General features: G+C 40.4%; 1 protein-coding gene across 4 annotated transcripts in view; it reads right to left on the bottom strand.

Annotated features, from left to right (window-relative positions):
- The window catches only part of LOC145992054 (uncharacterized), a 161,471-nt gene that overhangs the window by 129,311 nt on the left and 18,992 nt on the right, over positions 1 to 13,168 (bottom strand). For 3 of the 4 annotated variants that reach the window (XM_083128214.1, XM_083128231.1, XM_083128241.1), the window contains exon 1: positions 6,303 to 6,441. The exons of the other annotated variant lie outside the window; for it this stretch is intronic. The gene's annotated coding sequence lies outside the window, so the exon portion shown is untranslated. Of the gene's footprint in view, positions 1 to 6,302; positions 6,442 to 13,168 lie in introns of those variants that run through there. 4 annotated transcript variants of the gene reach the window in all.

Below are 13,168 nucleotides of genomic sequence, written 5' to 3'. Positions count from 1 at the left end.
TAAATTGTTTCGATATAAGGCAATTTTTTACTTACGTTATTCCTTTCGAATAGAAGCTAACTGAACTTTATTTCTGTTCTTAACTATAACAATAGCAAGCTTTCTCCATTTTCTCAACTTGAAATAAACTATGTAAATTTCCAGAGGGTCAACGAACCGGTTCGAACCCCCCCCCCCCCTTTCCCGACGTCCGTATGAAAAAGTTATTTACTACGCAATAATACAATAGTTAACAACGTCACGAAATATGAATGAAACTTTTCTATTTATACATGTTTTCAGTGGCGTACGCAAGGGGGGGTTACCGGGTTTAAACCCCCCCCTTGAGCTTTTGAAATATTATGGAATATGCTGTAGAAAAAAATGGCTAATTTATCACAGTCAAAGATCTGCGACAGTAATAATAATAATAATAATAATAATAATAATAATAATTTGAATTATTATTCCCATGCAGCATGAAGAAAAAAACAACATTCCAAACACAATCTAAGCGGCAGCAAATTTCAATTTTGCAATTTTTTTTTTGCAAAATGACGCGCAGTGACTCTCGCGAGAATTGTGAAAATTCCTTGTTTCGTCGCTGTGTGCCGACCTTATTGCAAACGTTCTTCTCTGTACTGATTTCGCATCCCCTTGTGAACTCTCAAGTGATGCTGAGTCTACATCCACATCATTAAATAATGTTGAAGAAGTGCTTTGTGAATCACCTAGAAGTGATAAATGTGTTGGAATGTCTATAAACTTACTTTTCAACGAACACATAGACTCAGTGGAATTTAGCAACATGTATTCTCGCGCTTCATCATCATCCTGGGCGAGTTCCATAGGTAAAGGTAATGTAAATTCCCCCGTGAATATAGCACCGTGCCATGAAGGCACACGTAGTGGTGTGGTGGGCCCCAAAGATTCTTGATCTCGAACTATTTTGCAGGTGATGTGATCAGCACCATACTCCGGCAGCCTTCATCCACCAGGGTTGCTCTCAGGTACCCATTGCTATGAGGCTGGGTGCGGAGACACGGCTGGATAAATTCCAACCAGTTCCGGGAATCGAACCCGGATATCCCACGAAGTTGTCAGACTAGACCAGCGCGTCTCCTTGAATGAGTTTCATATTTCGATTATTTCAATAAATTTAATATATTTGCTTGTTTTTATGGATTTTCTTCACACTTAAAATGTCTCACTTATCATATACAAATAACCGTTGACTAGACAATTATTTTGTAACAAAGAAACAAAAGAAATGTAATTTTGTTCTATTTCTGTCATAAATAGCAGCTGCATTAATAATAATTATTAGTAGTAATTAAATTAATTATAATAATAATTAATTAATTAATTAATATTAATTAATTAAATAAAGTATAATAAAACAATGGTAATGTGAATTTGTAGAAAGTTTTCGAAATAACACCCCCCCTTGATGAAATCCTGCGTACGCTACTGCATGTTTTAATATTATTTTGCTTGGATAATAATGTGATTTATCACTTTAGTAAAGGATTTTGTTTGTTGTGTTTCCTCCACGTACTTCCAAAGTTAGGTCATTTCGTCAACTAATGCTCGTGCGTTGCCTTAATTGACTCGGCTGTGTGCACCTGCTTTGCACCTATTAGAATCGCTTCTTGTGGAGTATTATAGAATGAATCTACAGTTTAAGTGTTATCCGAACCTCTGAATTGTTCCTCAGCAAGTATAGAACTTGGGAGTCTCTAAATTACGTGTCGATTGCCGTTCTCAAGCAAACCCTGAAAACGGCCTCTGGCGTAAGGCTAAATGGAGCCAAGGCGTACAAAGGCAACTCACATTTACGTTCGGAGACAAATACCTTTCCTGAAAACCATCATCGGGGAAGCGCTATTAGCCGTGGCAAGAGCCTTGTTCTTTGACATTGTCGTGCAGGAGAAACGGTTTCGACATCAGCCCAAGGCTACGGTGACGTAGGGAGTATGGTGACAGTCACAAAACGTGCTGTTGGGACATGGCACGGAAGTTCCCAAAACATCCGCAACAAATTTACCAATCGGTGCAATAAAAAGATACGCACGCCATTTCAGACCAGTTTTCCCGTCTTGCAACTTACAAAGTTTGTTCCAGAAATGATGCTTGTTTACCGAAACTTCAGACTAGTGCAGTTGCATCACACACTCCAGTAAAGTTAAAGTCCTGATTCGAACGCCAGTTCGGCATCTTTGACATGGCTCGAGAGGAAGCCGACAGGACGTGTGTCTGGTTTCGAGAAGCGCTGTCGTCAATTTACCTGCAGTGTTGAGACATCCAACACGAACTGCGACGACGTTACACTCCAAAGGTCGCGACATTGTGTATATATATAAGAAAATATTCTCCCACCTTTAATATTCTATTGTCAAGTAACAGACCATACCAGGCCAGGATCTATATACTTGACCAACTAGGGCTAGCAAAACCGCGAGATCTCCTATCTGTGTGTCGCAATTTATCATACGTCCAGTTCTGTCAGATGCCGTATGTCTTTCTCTTATTTTTTGGAATTTCTTGATTTCAAGGAGACGGATATTGACAGAAAGGGTTGGACAATTCAAAATAACAGAAGATAAGATAACGTAGGCGAGCTTCAAAAACTATCGACCTGCCTTTGAAATGGAAGAGCAAAGATAGGATGTTGCAACAAAAACTAATCTCATGAGCAGATAACAGAAATCAAAATTTATGGATTTATTTACAATGAGCACTGTATCCAGTGGAGTAATTACGATTTCATTTCGGGGGCTTCTATTTAACGATGTCAAATTGTTTGTGTTCAGTCTGCAGTGGTACTTTGAGACAGTCCAAATATAAGAGCAGGTGCTATATTACTCATCGTCGCTTTCTGCCATTTTTGTCTAATCGCGACGATGGAGATGAACGATGATTAGATAAAGCTGAAAGGAAACAAAACAACAATTTCGAGGAAGCTCAGGCAAGCACTTCGTGCGAAGGGATATTACTTTGCACAAATAAAAATTAAATAAATTTAATTTTGAGGAGGAATATTTGTGTTACATCTAAATTCTATTCACTCCTCGATCTATATACTTTATTGATTGATTGGAACAAAAATTTAGGGTGCATCAGCACTTGCGCTATTATTCGAGGCCCAGCCCCTTACCAAAACAAAAATCAATGCATGTCTGTAATGATTAAAATCTCCTTCCCTAGGTTAAAAGCTGAGGCTGCAAAGGGGCACCCAGCACATATAAGGGCAAAACACAGCCATGCAGAGGATTATACTGGCCGTAGGTGCAGACGCCAGAGCCTCGTTGACCTGCAACAATGCAGTTGCAGGGGAGGACTTGGTGGTCGTGAGGTTGACTATTGCGTGCGTTCTCAGGGCACCTTTTACAAGCCCTATCTCTATTCTTTGTATCGAGCTATTCCTCAGGTGATCACAATCATTCAACGGGGATAGATTATCTACAGCTTCAAATGATCAATACATCAAAAGAAAAGACGAAGGGCTGGGAGAATATTTCCGTGTTTCCCACATTTACGTAAGGATGGAACTTCCTGGAAAGAGCAAATTAATATTTTACAATTTACTGCTAATTTCTCTGGCATCTAATAAAGTTTTCTACAGAAACCACGAAATATAAAGATTTACGTAATTCTTAATGACCGTTAAAACATTATTTTCTACTTGGATATGCTGGTGATTCATAGCCAAGGAAATTTAAAATAGAAATGAGCGTTGAACTCTAATTCGAAGGTGTTGACTGATTGATTGAATTACTTATTTAGCGTTGCTTTTCTGCCACTTTTTGGCTGACCGCGACGATGAGAATGAGTGACAATATGATTAAATTGGTGAGGGGCATTCATGCCCAGACCGGGATTCAGAAAAATCGTAGGGATTTTTTCTATTCACATGTCGTTTCATGTAGTTGTCAGAATTGTTCCATGTATAGCACACATCATAGTTTTTATTCCATATTTTTTTTGAAAACGTGAGCGTTATACGAGCGTAAATATTTTTCTTAAGCCTGAAACACAAGTAATGTTACACTTTCGCGGTATTTTAATATTTTTCCCACGAAAAATGTTGAAAATCGCAAAAAAGGACATAATGTGTATTTTTATGCCAAATTCGCGTTATTACGCTACTGTAAATACATGAAAAAGTTTTTAGAATATACCCTGCTCATAAATAAACATTATTTTTTGCAACAATTCAAATTTTTCGGTGTTATCGCGCTTGCGGGGAAAGAAAAAGGTCCCTAACTATAGTTTATGAAACACTCGATGAAGACGATATTGTCGGAGAGTAAGTCGCGGTCTCGTCTCGTCCCAGTACAATCTCTACCCGCCCTGAATACTGACCTGCAATATACAAAAAAAGGTAAAGTGCTCCCCTGTGCATAGCACCATGCCATGAAGGCGTATAGGGGGTGTGGGGGTAACGCCCCACACTTCCTTCATCCGGTCGTGAGTGGGGGTGATGTGATTTCGCCCAGGTACCCATGTTATTCGACGCTGGGTGGGCGCCGGGACAGCTTCCATCGTTAGAAAAGTTCCCGGATTTGAACCGGCCGGTGATCGAACCCGGGACCTTTATCATGGTAGTCAGACGCGTTACCGATTGAGCCACCGACCTGCACTATACACGTCCAAATATAGCGACGCCCACATGTTAGGACCTGATGGGACACGTATTAAACGTCTTTAGCACCTGCACAAGATAGGGGGAAACAATTTACAACCACCATTAACAACACTTAACATTTCAACGCAAAATGCAGCGTCATGTCACACCGGAACAACTTGCACATATCTTCGCTTCGGCGGGAAATTACCACGAGGGGGCGAAAGATCATACAATGACGTCACCGTACAGGTACATGGCGATTAATTGTGTGGACAGGATAATGGCATCAACTACTAAACGTGAAGGAAAACTGCTGATTCTTGATACATACAAGCATCATATGGACGATTTGGCCTTATATAACTCTCAGGTTTTTCGAGAGGGGGAGGATTACGTATACTTTTTCTTCTTTTCTAGTAGTCAACCCTCATTTTGCCATATTTTCCTGCCTTCGACGGGTATTAGTAACATTAGTATTGAGCAAGCAAGGTATTTTCTTCCCAGGGGAGGGGACAAATATTTATTTTCCCACATAATACCGTTGCTCCCTAATAAATAATCTTCACTTTGAAGTTTCTGCAACGCTCTTGTGATAATTAACATCAATTACTGGGACTGAAATGAAATTATTTGTGTGAAACCTATAATTTTATATTGACATTCATTTGCCAGGGGTCAGTGCCCCCTTGCCCGTCTTTCGGACGTCCATGACCCGCAGTCTACCTACGAGTAAAGTTTGGGGGATGTTACAGACGAGTGAAGCTTGGTATTGATCACACCATCTTGACCTTGTAGCCGAAGTGGGTAGATACGAATACTGCTATTCTCAGGCCTTCAGTTTACTTACTGTTGACATGATTATCTTATAGTGCACTGATCTCATAGGATACATGTATTCATATTTAAAACCAAACATCACAATGTAATTTCTACGAAAAGATCATGTAGTTGAAACTTATGAGAGGGTCCCATATTTCTGGGAAGACTGTTTAAAATAGATTTTGAATGAAGATGGATGGGCGTATTTTCTTCTTTCCACGAATCTACCTTTTTTACCACGCTTATAACTAATTCAACATATATTTCAAGACGTTTATACGTAAAACGGTTGACAAAGCATGTGTGCAAGTCCAATTTTTGCACACAGACTAATCAGAACTGGTTACACGGTTTTTATGTTGGATTCAAACCACCAGAATTTTTGGCACACCTTGGAATCAAACCCGGAACCCCTAGATTACAAGGCAATAAATACGGATTTGTGATAGTCACGTCGAGCAGAGTTAACCAGTTTATGTCATGCCCTCTCTGTTTTCTTCACAACATCACAAGCCAATTAATAAATTGATTAGCAAGGCAAAGTATTTTCCTTTCGATACCGAACGCAAAACACTACAGGAATAACCTATGGAGGAAATCTTTGCATTATGCCTTCTTGTTATCATCTTGCATAACTTCACAGAACGAGAGAGATAATGGTTATCTTTCAGAGAAAACAAATGACATGCGAAAACCTGTTCGTAAAAAGAGACACAGAACTGTCACGACTTCAGCTTCACAGGACCCAGCACACTTGCAGTTAGGCCTAACGGAATATGCTGCTAGCTCAGCATTCTGAATGCACCAGATTTCTCTCCGAGACATCGTCTGCGATTTCTGCAATGAAAGGATCAACGAATTTCACTCTACTTACCAACAAAGTCCAGAGCTTCTGCCGGAGACGTCTGAAGCCAAGTGTCGACGTACGTATCCGCGAACCACAGGCCAAGAAACACAAGTAATAATCTCGGTTCTTTCTTCCCGACCGGCTTACTTTCGTGCAACCCGCTTATCGACCGACTCTCTACCATATGTGCAACGCACGGCCCCGCCCACCGTTCTACCATATTTGGGCATCTAGTGACGTAGATTCTGAACAGTGTTGCCAACCTCTACTGTACAAAATTCGCTAAACCGTCGCGCAAAAATCTTGACTTTCATTCTGTAATACAATAAGTCCAGAAAACATGTGATATTTATTTCTTTTGGATCAATAATTTTATTTGTACTGTAACTTGCGTAAATTTGTTTCGATGAGGACAGATGGAGCACCAATACATATTTGTATTTTCTATCATTGTCACTTTTCTGCCACTTTTGGCTAATCGGAACGATGAGGATGATTAAGATGAAATTGATGGACACTCACAATGGACAGCCATTCCCAGGCTGGGACTCGAAGCTCGGTGGGTAGATCAAAAGTTGAACACACTCAAAATTTCCTCAACATTTCTCTAAAAAATATTTGAGTCAGGCCCAATTTATGGCCAAACTTACCCCCCCTGCAGCCCCGGATGAAAAATTCTGGATAAACCCTTCACGTGTTCGAGGCTCGACCACAGAGCTGGCACAACTATAATACATAACTGGCTGCCTTAGTGGCCAATAGCGTTGCATGTTTTACTCACCATCTCGATATCTATCACCTAAACTTCAAGATTCGAATCCTGGCATGCAGTGGCGTGCCCAGGATTTTCTAAAGGGGGGTAGTCGGACTTCATTTTGCCATCTTTTCCTGCTTTGACGTTCTTTTTTATGAAAACTGGGCTAAAGGGGATTTTATGATCCCCTAACCCTCCCCCCTAGGCACGCCAGTGTGTGTCCCTTCATCAATTTAGGTAGTGATTGCTGCTACAACTGTTTCAAGCATTCCCATTGGCTGGTAGCTTTTTGGGGTAGTAAATAATCTGTGGTGGTTAGGTTAGGCTACTTAGGTTTGATTATGTTAGAAGAAGACGACGAAAAATGGTTGTATCAGCAATACGACCACCAATTTATCAGTGTCCATCGTTGCGATTAGCTTAAAGAGGAACAAAAAGGAACAGAAAATAAGAATAAATGCAAACACAATCTCGATACCAACTGTTGTTTGCAAATCAGAAGTTTTTTTTTTCATTCGGAAATGTGTGAATATATTTTTAATGAATGTATCAAGAACAGTTACTGTAGAAGTCTCCAAATATAATTGTGTAAAATACATATCAATACTAACTTCGTAAAGGAAAACTAAAGTTTCACATGAATTGATTAACGAATTGGTAATGTTAAGGTTTCAAAATGTCACGTCTATAACTATAGAACTATCCTATATTATGTAATAGTTTTAAAATGGTGTTTTATAAGACAGGTTAGTTTTTGATAAACCATCCATTTAGTGGTTCCAAAACCACCAGACCTTGAGAAATACTTCTGGAGATGGCAACACTGAGCCTGACGTCAACTTGAAGAGTTCCGAGCAAGAGGAGCGGATCCTACGGAAATCTGCAGGTTTCTTCCTGTCTCGTCGCAGCCTCCCTGTTGTGACACCTATGTCACCGGAACTCGCGCTGACAGAAATATCCCCCGCCCGTCGAAGCAGACGACCGCCACAGAAAGCGGGCGGTTCGGAAAGTGCCTACAAAAAGCTCATCTGCATATCAGGAACAGGAGCTGACGATGGTACTGCTCGCTGAGAGATTCTAACGGACAGTGACGTGACATGATCGACACACTGTCCCGCGCCTCTCAACTGCTGGTACACATGTCATTACGACGAATATTTTTGGAGAGTGAACTATTCTGCCCCCTTCTTTCTTTGTAGGTGGAAGGGGGTTTACTGCAATGATAAAACTTGAATAGTAGAAATGACAACAACGTTGGACCAAATGTATCATTAGTATTTATCATCAGGGCTTTTTTTCTGGCGGTACGCAACGGTACGTTATACCGGTACCTTTTTAGAAGGGAGTATTAACGTTCTATTTTAACAAATGAAGTGTGTGTGTGTGTGTGTGTGACTATATGAATGCACGATAATTTATGAACATTCTACAATACAGCATGTTCAGTTCTTACATGGACCCGCGCAGAAAATTCTCAAAGAGTGTCAAAATGGAACAACTGGACCCTTAATTCAGAAGCATTGACATCTTTCAGGATCGTATATTCCAGCCTAGCTAGGCTATCTGCGAAGCCTAGAAAGTAAAATGCTCAAGAAAAATCGATTAGAAACTGTGTGAATTAACATGAATTAAAAAAGAAGATAATAGCGATTCTGAGGTTGGCAACCTGAATTCTTAGGAGTTGGCAACCTGAATTCTTAGAAGTTGACAACCTTAATTCTTAGGAGTTGACAACCTTAATTATTAGGACTCGGCAAACTGAATTGTTATAAGTTTGCAACCTGTCATCGTTGGGATGGCAACGTGGCTTCCTTGAAGACGTCAAGAATGAGCCTAGTCTTCTCCCTTCCTCCATAGCCTAGGACCAGGCGTCATAGTGAGCTAGTCCAGATCGTATTAGACTCAGCATACGCCACTGCCTTCTTTATATGTCATTCTACAAGAAAGAAGAAGAGAGATGAAAGAAGCGTAGAGAATGAGAGAAAGAAAGACAGAAGCGAGAGAGAGAGAGAGAGAGGGGGGGAATGGAAAAAGAAGGGAAACAAAAGTGAGAGACAGTTTAAAAAGAAAAAGAAAGAAATAAAGAAGCAAGGCAACACAAGCGCGCGCAATGACAGATTTTTGAATTTGGATTTAAAACTTTGGGTGCGTCAGCACTTAGGCTATTTTGCACTCGTCACATTATACGGGGGACAGTCCCTTGTCATTACAAATAACAACTGTAACGTTGCATAACTAAAAATCTTAAAATATTCTGACTTCTGTTAAAAGCTGAGGCTGTAAACGGGCACTCAGCAAACATAAGGAAAAAAACGGAACAACATACACAGAATTATATTGGCCATAATGCCAGTCGCTAGAGCTCGTTCGTCTGCAAAATGCAGTCCAAGGTGTAATGACAGAGATAGAGAGAAAGAGGAAAGCTAGAGTGAAAGATAAGAGAAACTAGAGAGAGAGAAGAAGGAGTAGAAAAGCGAGAGAGAGCGAACAGATACATTTAGAAAAAAACCTGCAGAGAGAGAGAGAAGGAAAGAAATAACTAAAGATAGATTCTTAATCGCAATTTTTGTTGCACAGCGCGCTACGATGCGTGTTCGAATCCAGTCCTGGGCATGCGCGTTCTTTGTAAGTGTCCCTTCATGAATTTCACTCGTCCCCATTGTCGCAATTATAGCCAAAAAGTGACAGAAAAGCGACCCTAAATCACAAAATCAAGCCATTTTTGTACGCAAAATTTGTCAGGTCCCCGTGTAATGGATGCCGCTTTGAATTTTGAGAACACATATTGTTTTTGTTTTTTTAAATTATTATTTCGATTATTTTGTCTTACCTGAAAGGTATATTTTGACCTTCCCCCCTGTCTGTTCTGTTCTTTCGGCACTTCGTCGTGACTCTCTGAGAATGTTATACCGATCGGAGGTCCAACTGGCGGCTGACCTACAAAGCTTCATCTGTCCACCAATCGTCTTCGGGGGTGTGTGCCTCTATGAGTGACAACAACCCCGGTTGCGAAGTAAAAGCTGTAGAGGTAACATCGCTCTTTTGTTACAACGTTGCCAAGCGTACGTCTATTTTTACCAGTTGTTTTTATTAGCTTGTTTGTGCAGTGTTTGGGTGTTTTGTGTACTAATTTTCCGTTTTTTGCGTACTATTGTACACTTTTTCTTCAGTAACGGCTTCTCCGTTTTACAGTACGTTTGGCAACATGCTGTGTATCCGACGCTCATTTGTTTCGTCGCGCCTGGAACTTCTGGTGCCTTGTGTGCCCGATGTCAGTCGAAGATAATTCAACTGGTCGCCGATTCGCTGTTTCCCAGCTGCCAGTTGGAAATGCGATGAGTATAGTTACTAATAAATCAATTTTTCCACTGCCTCTCGTGAACCACAAGGCCCAAGGTTCTTCCAAGACCCATTCCCACAGTTCGGTCGCGTGTGTGAAAGAATGGACTAATTCGACAATTACCACTCACGGACGAGAAGGGATGGAGGGCCGCTTCGGATTGCTTCCGGTGTCCCCCAGGGGAGGAAGGGCCCTTCTGCTGGGTGATGTGGGAGTCAATAAGTATGTTTCCACCGCTCGTGGGCTTCTCAGGATGCGGTCCATTAATCATACTGGAGATGCTGTATCTCATCTGAGGCATGTTTATCTAGGGAGCTTTCACATCGAAGAGACAAGCAACTAAGCTTGCCAACCCCCTCCGAACTGAACTCTCTCTCCTGTACAAATAGGCAAGATTTGGTATTGTTATATTTTTTATTGTTTTAATTTCATTTTGGTACGCATTTGACGGGCGAAGAAATTTGTTATTGCACACCAATCAATTAAACTAAACTTCACAATATTATTTTGAAGACTCGTGATCGTGAAGGTTAGTCATCTGTTTAAAGTGGGTGGGAGGAGGGAAAGTACAAAGTTTAAACACATTCTTTGGTCCAAAGCGTTTGAATCCCATCTAAAGCATGCAGTTTTCTTCAGGGAGCTTTCAAACCGACGAGACACCATCGGATTAAAAATTATGGATAGTCGAGTTTGGACTCTAATTAAAAATTAACAAGTAGCCTATATTTAACGTAAATACAAGTTACACCAAAATTTACCTTATTCAATTCTGCGTTACGCTATGGTAACCATTCCTTTTAATATACCTTCGTCGGGAGAACAAAAAAAGTGTATTTTTTTTAGTTCTGCAAACGACCGCCTCTCTTTGAAGTTCTATAAATAAAAATCCTGTGGTCCGATCGTCATGAATAGGGAGCAGAAGTTGATGAAATGTCATCTTTTTCTGACATCTCGGACACGATGCCCATTAAATATATACAATATTACACTTAGTCTAGAACCAAAAAAAGGTAATTGTAAAGTTGTTTTTTTTTCATTTTTCTGTCAATTTTCAGGTTTTATGAAATTTTTCCCGATTTTCTGCATTTTCCCGTCATTTTTCGCAATATTCGGTGTATTGTCTAGTCATATTTCGTCACTTCTTTCATTTTGGTAATATTCTTGAGTCTTTTCACCAAGGTGATCATAGGCCTATATATATCTCGCAGGATTGCAATTTATGAGCAAATGAAATGCTGAACTGGTGACAGTCTTTGTTGTCTCGGGGGAAACTACTTTTTCATTATTATTTTTTTAAAATTATTAGGTTCTTTCCATTTGAAATCCTCCTTGCATATTTTAATTGAATGTGGTATCATTTGGTGCCTTTTTTTTATAAAGCAAGATTGCATTTTGTTTAATTTCCTTTTCATTTCATTTTTTAACCTGAAACTAATAAATTTAATGGTCATTTTTTGCTTTTTACGTCATTTTTCCATTTTTTAGGACATTCTATAGGTCATCAACTTCCGCTCCCTAGTCATGAAATTTAAATACCATGCAAATAGAAAGATTTTAAACACAATTCTTAATTTTCAGATATTTTTTTTTAAAAAAAATGCCGAAACAAGGTTCTTATAAATTTCGTGAAACAACTTTTTTCTTAGTATTGGGTAGTCCTACAAATACGATCATGGTCTTGTTACGAAGCTCTTTGCAGCTGCTTTTAAACCCCATTATCATTGTCAATTCACAGTGCGAAATAGATTTTATACAGATTTTTATTCAACGGAGTAGATGTGTCTGTTCAACGTGGTGACACAGCTCGCAGTGACAGCGTGTAGTTCCCACGGTTTAACGGACTTCACGGCTGTGACGGAACGTACGGTGTTTCCACGTTCCACGTAGTACAGTTGTGAAAAGAAATACTTCCCCTGTAAGACTACTGGTATTAAGACTCTATGGGGAAGTACTTTTTTCCATGATTATACATACATCTTTATACTTGAAACAAACTTTATCTATTCGTCAAAGAAACTCCTGATAGGCTAGTAAGGATTCTGTTAATCACGGTTCGTTATCAGAAACGGACACAGCCGGGCCCCGTGGCAGAGTGGTTAGCACATCGCTACGACGCCAGGGTTCCCGGGTTCGGCACAGTAAGGCTAATCGGGACTGGCCCTACAGTTTATAGTGTGATCCGAACCACTATGTGCCTCCACCGGGTATCGAATCCGGGACCCCTAGATTACAAGGCAACGACGCTACCACTGCGCCATCGGGGAGGTCCGCATGGATGTTTGTGAATGTCCATTCATCAATTTCATCACATCGTCACTCATCCCCATCTTCGCAAATTAGCCAAAAGTGGCAGAAAAGCGGAGTAAAATAAATCAAATGAATCAGTCAATCAATCAATCAGAAACGGACAAACAGACCGATCGTGATTTAGGTTGACTTTGTAGGCCATCAACATCGGTGTCCTAGTTATGCTCAGGAAAATGCTTAGAAATAATAGTCTCAACTGTGTGAATAAATATTGTGAAATCTGTCTTAAAATACAAGGTAACCAAAAACGTTCTTGCCGTTTTTGACGTTCCATTAATCATGCGCTCACAGAGAGGAAGCAAAATGACGCACGTGCGTGCCAAGCGATCGGGAGTTAGTCTGACCATCGACTGTCAGTAATACAGGCACGTTTCTCACACACAGCAGTCATAGCTCGTCCAGTGTCGAAGAGAAATTCCGTTCGGGAGATGTGAGCCTTTCGGATGAACCTCGCAGTGGACGACCACATGTGTTGGATGACGAGGCCCTGAA

Source organism: Lepisma saccharinum, chromosome 1, assembly GCF_977018435.1.
Source record: "Lepisma saccharinum chromosome 1, izLepSacc3.1, whole genome shotgun sequence".
NCBI lineage: Eukaryota > Metazoa > Arthropoda > Insecta > Zygentoma > Lepismatidae > Lepisma > Lepisma saccharinum.
The sequence above is the reverse complement of the archived record's forward strand: the minus strand, read 5'-3'. Positions and strand labels throughout refer to the sequence as shown.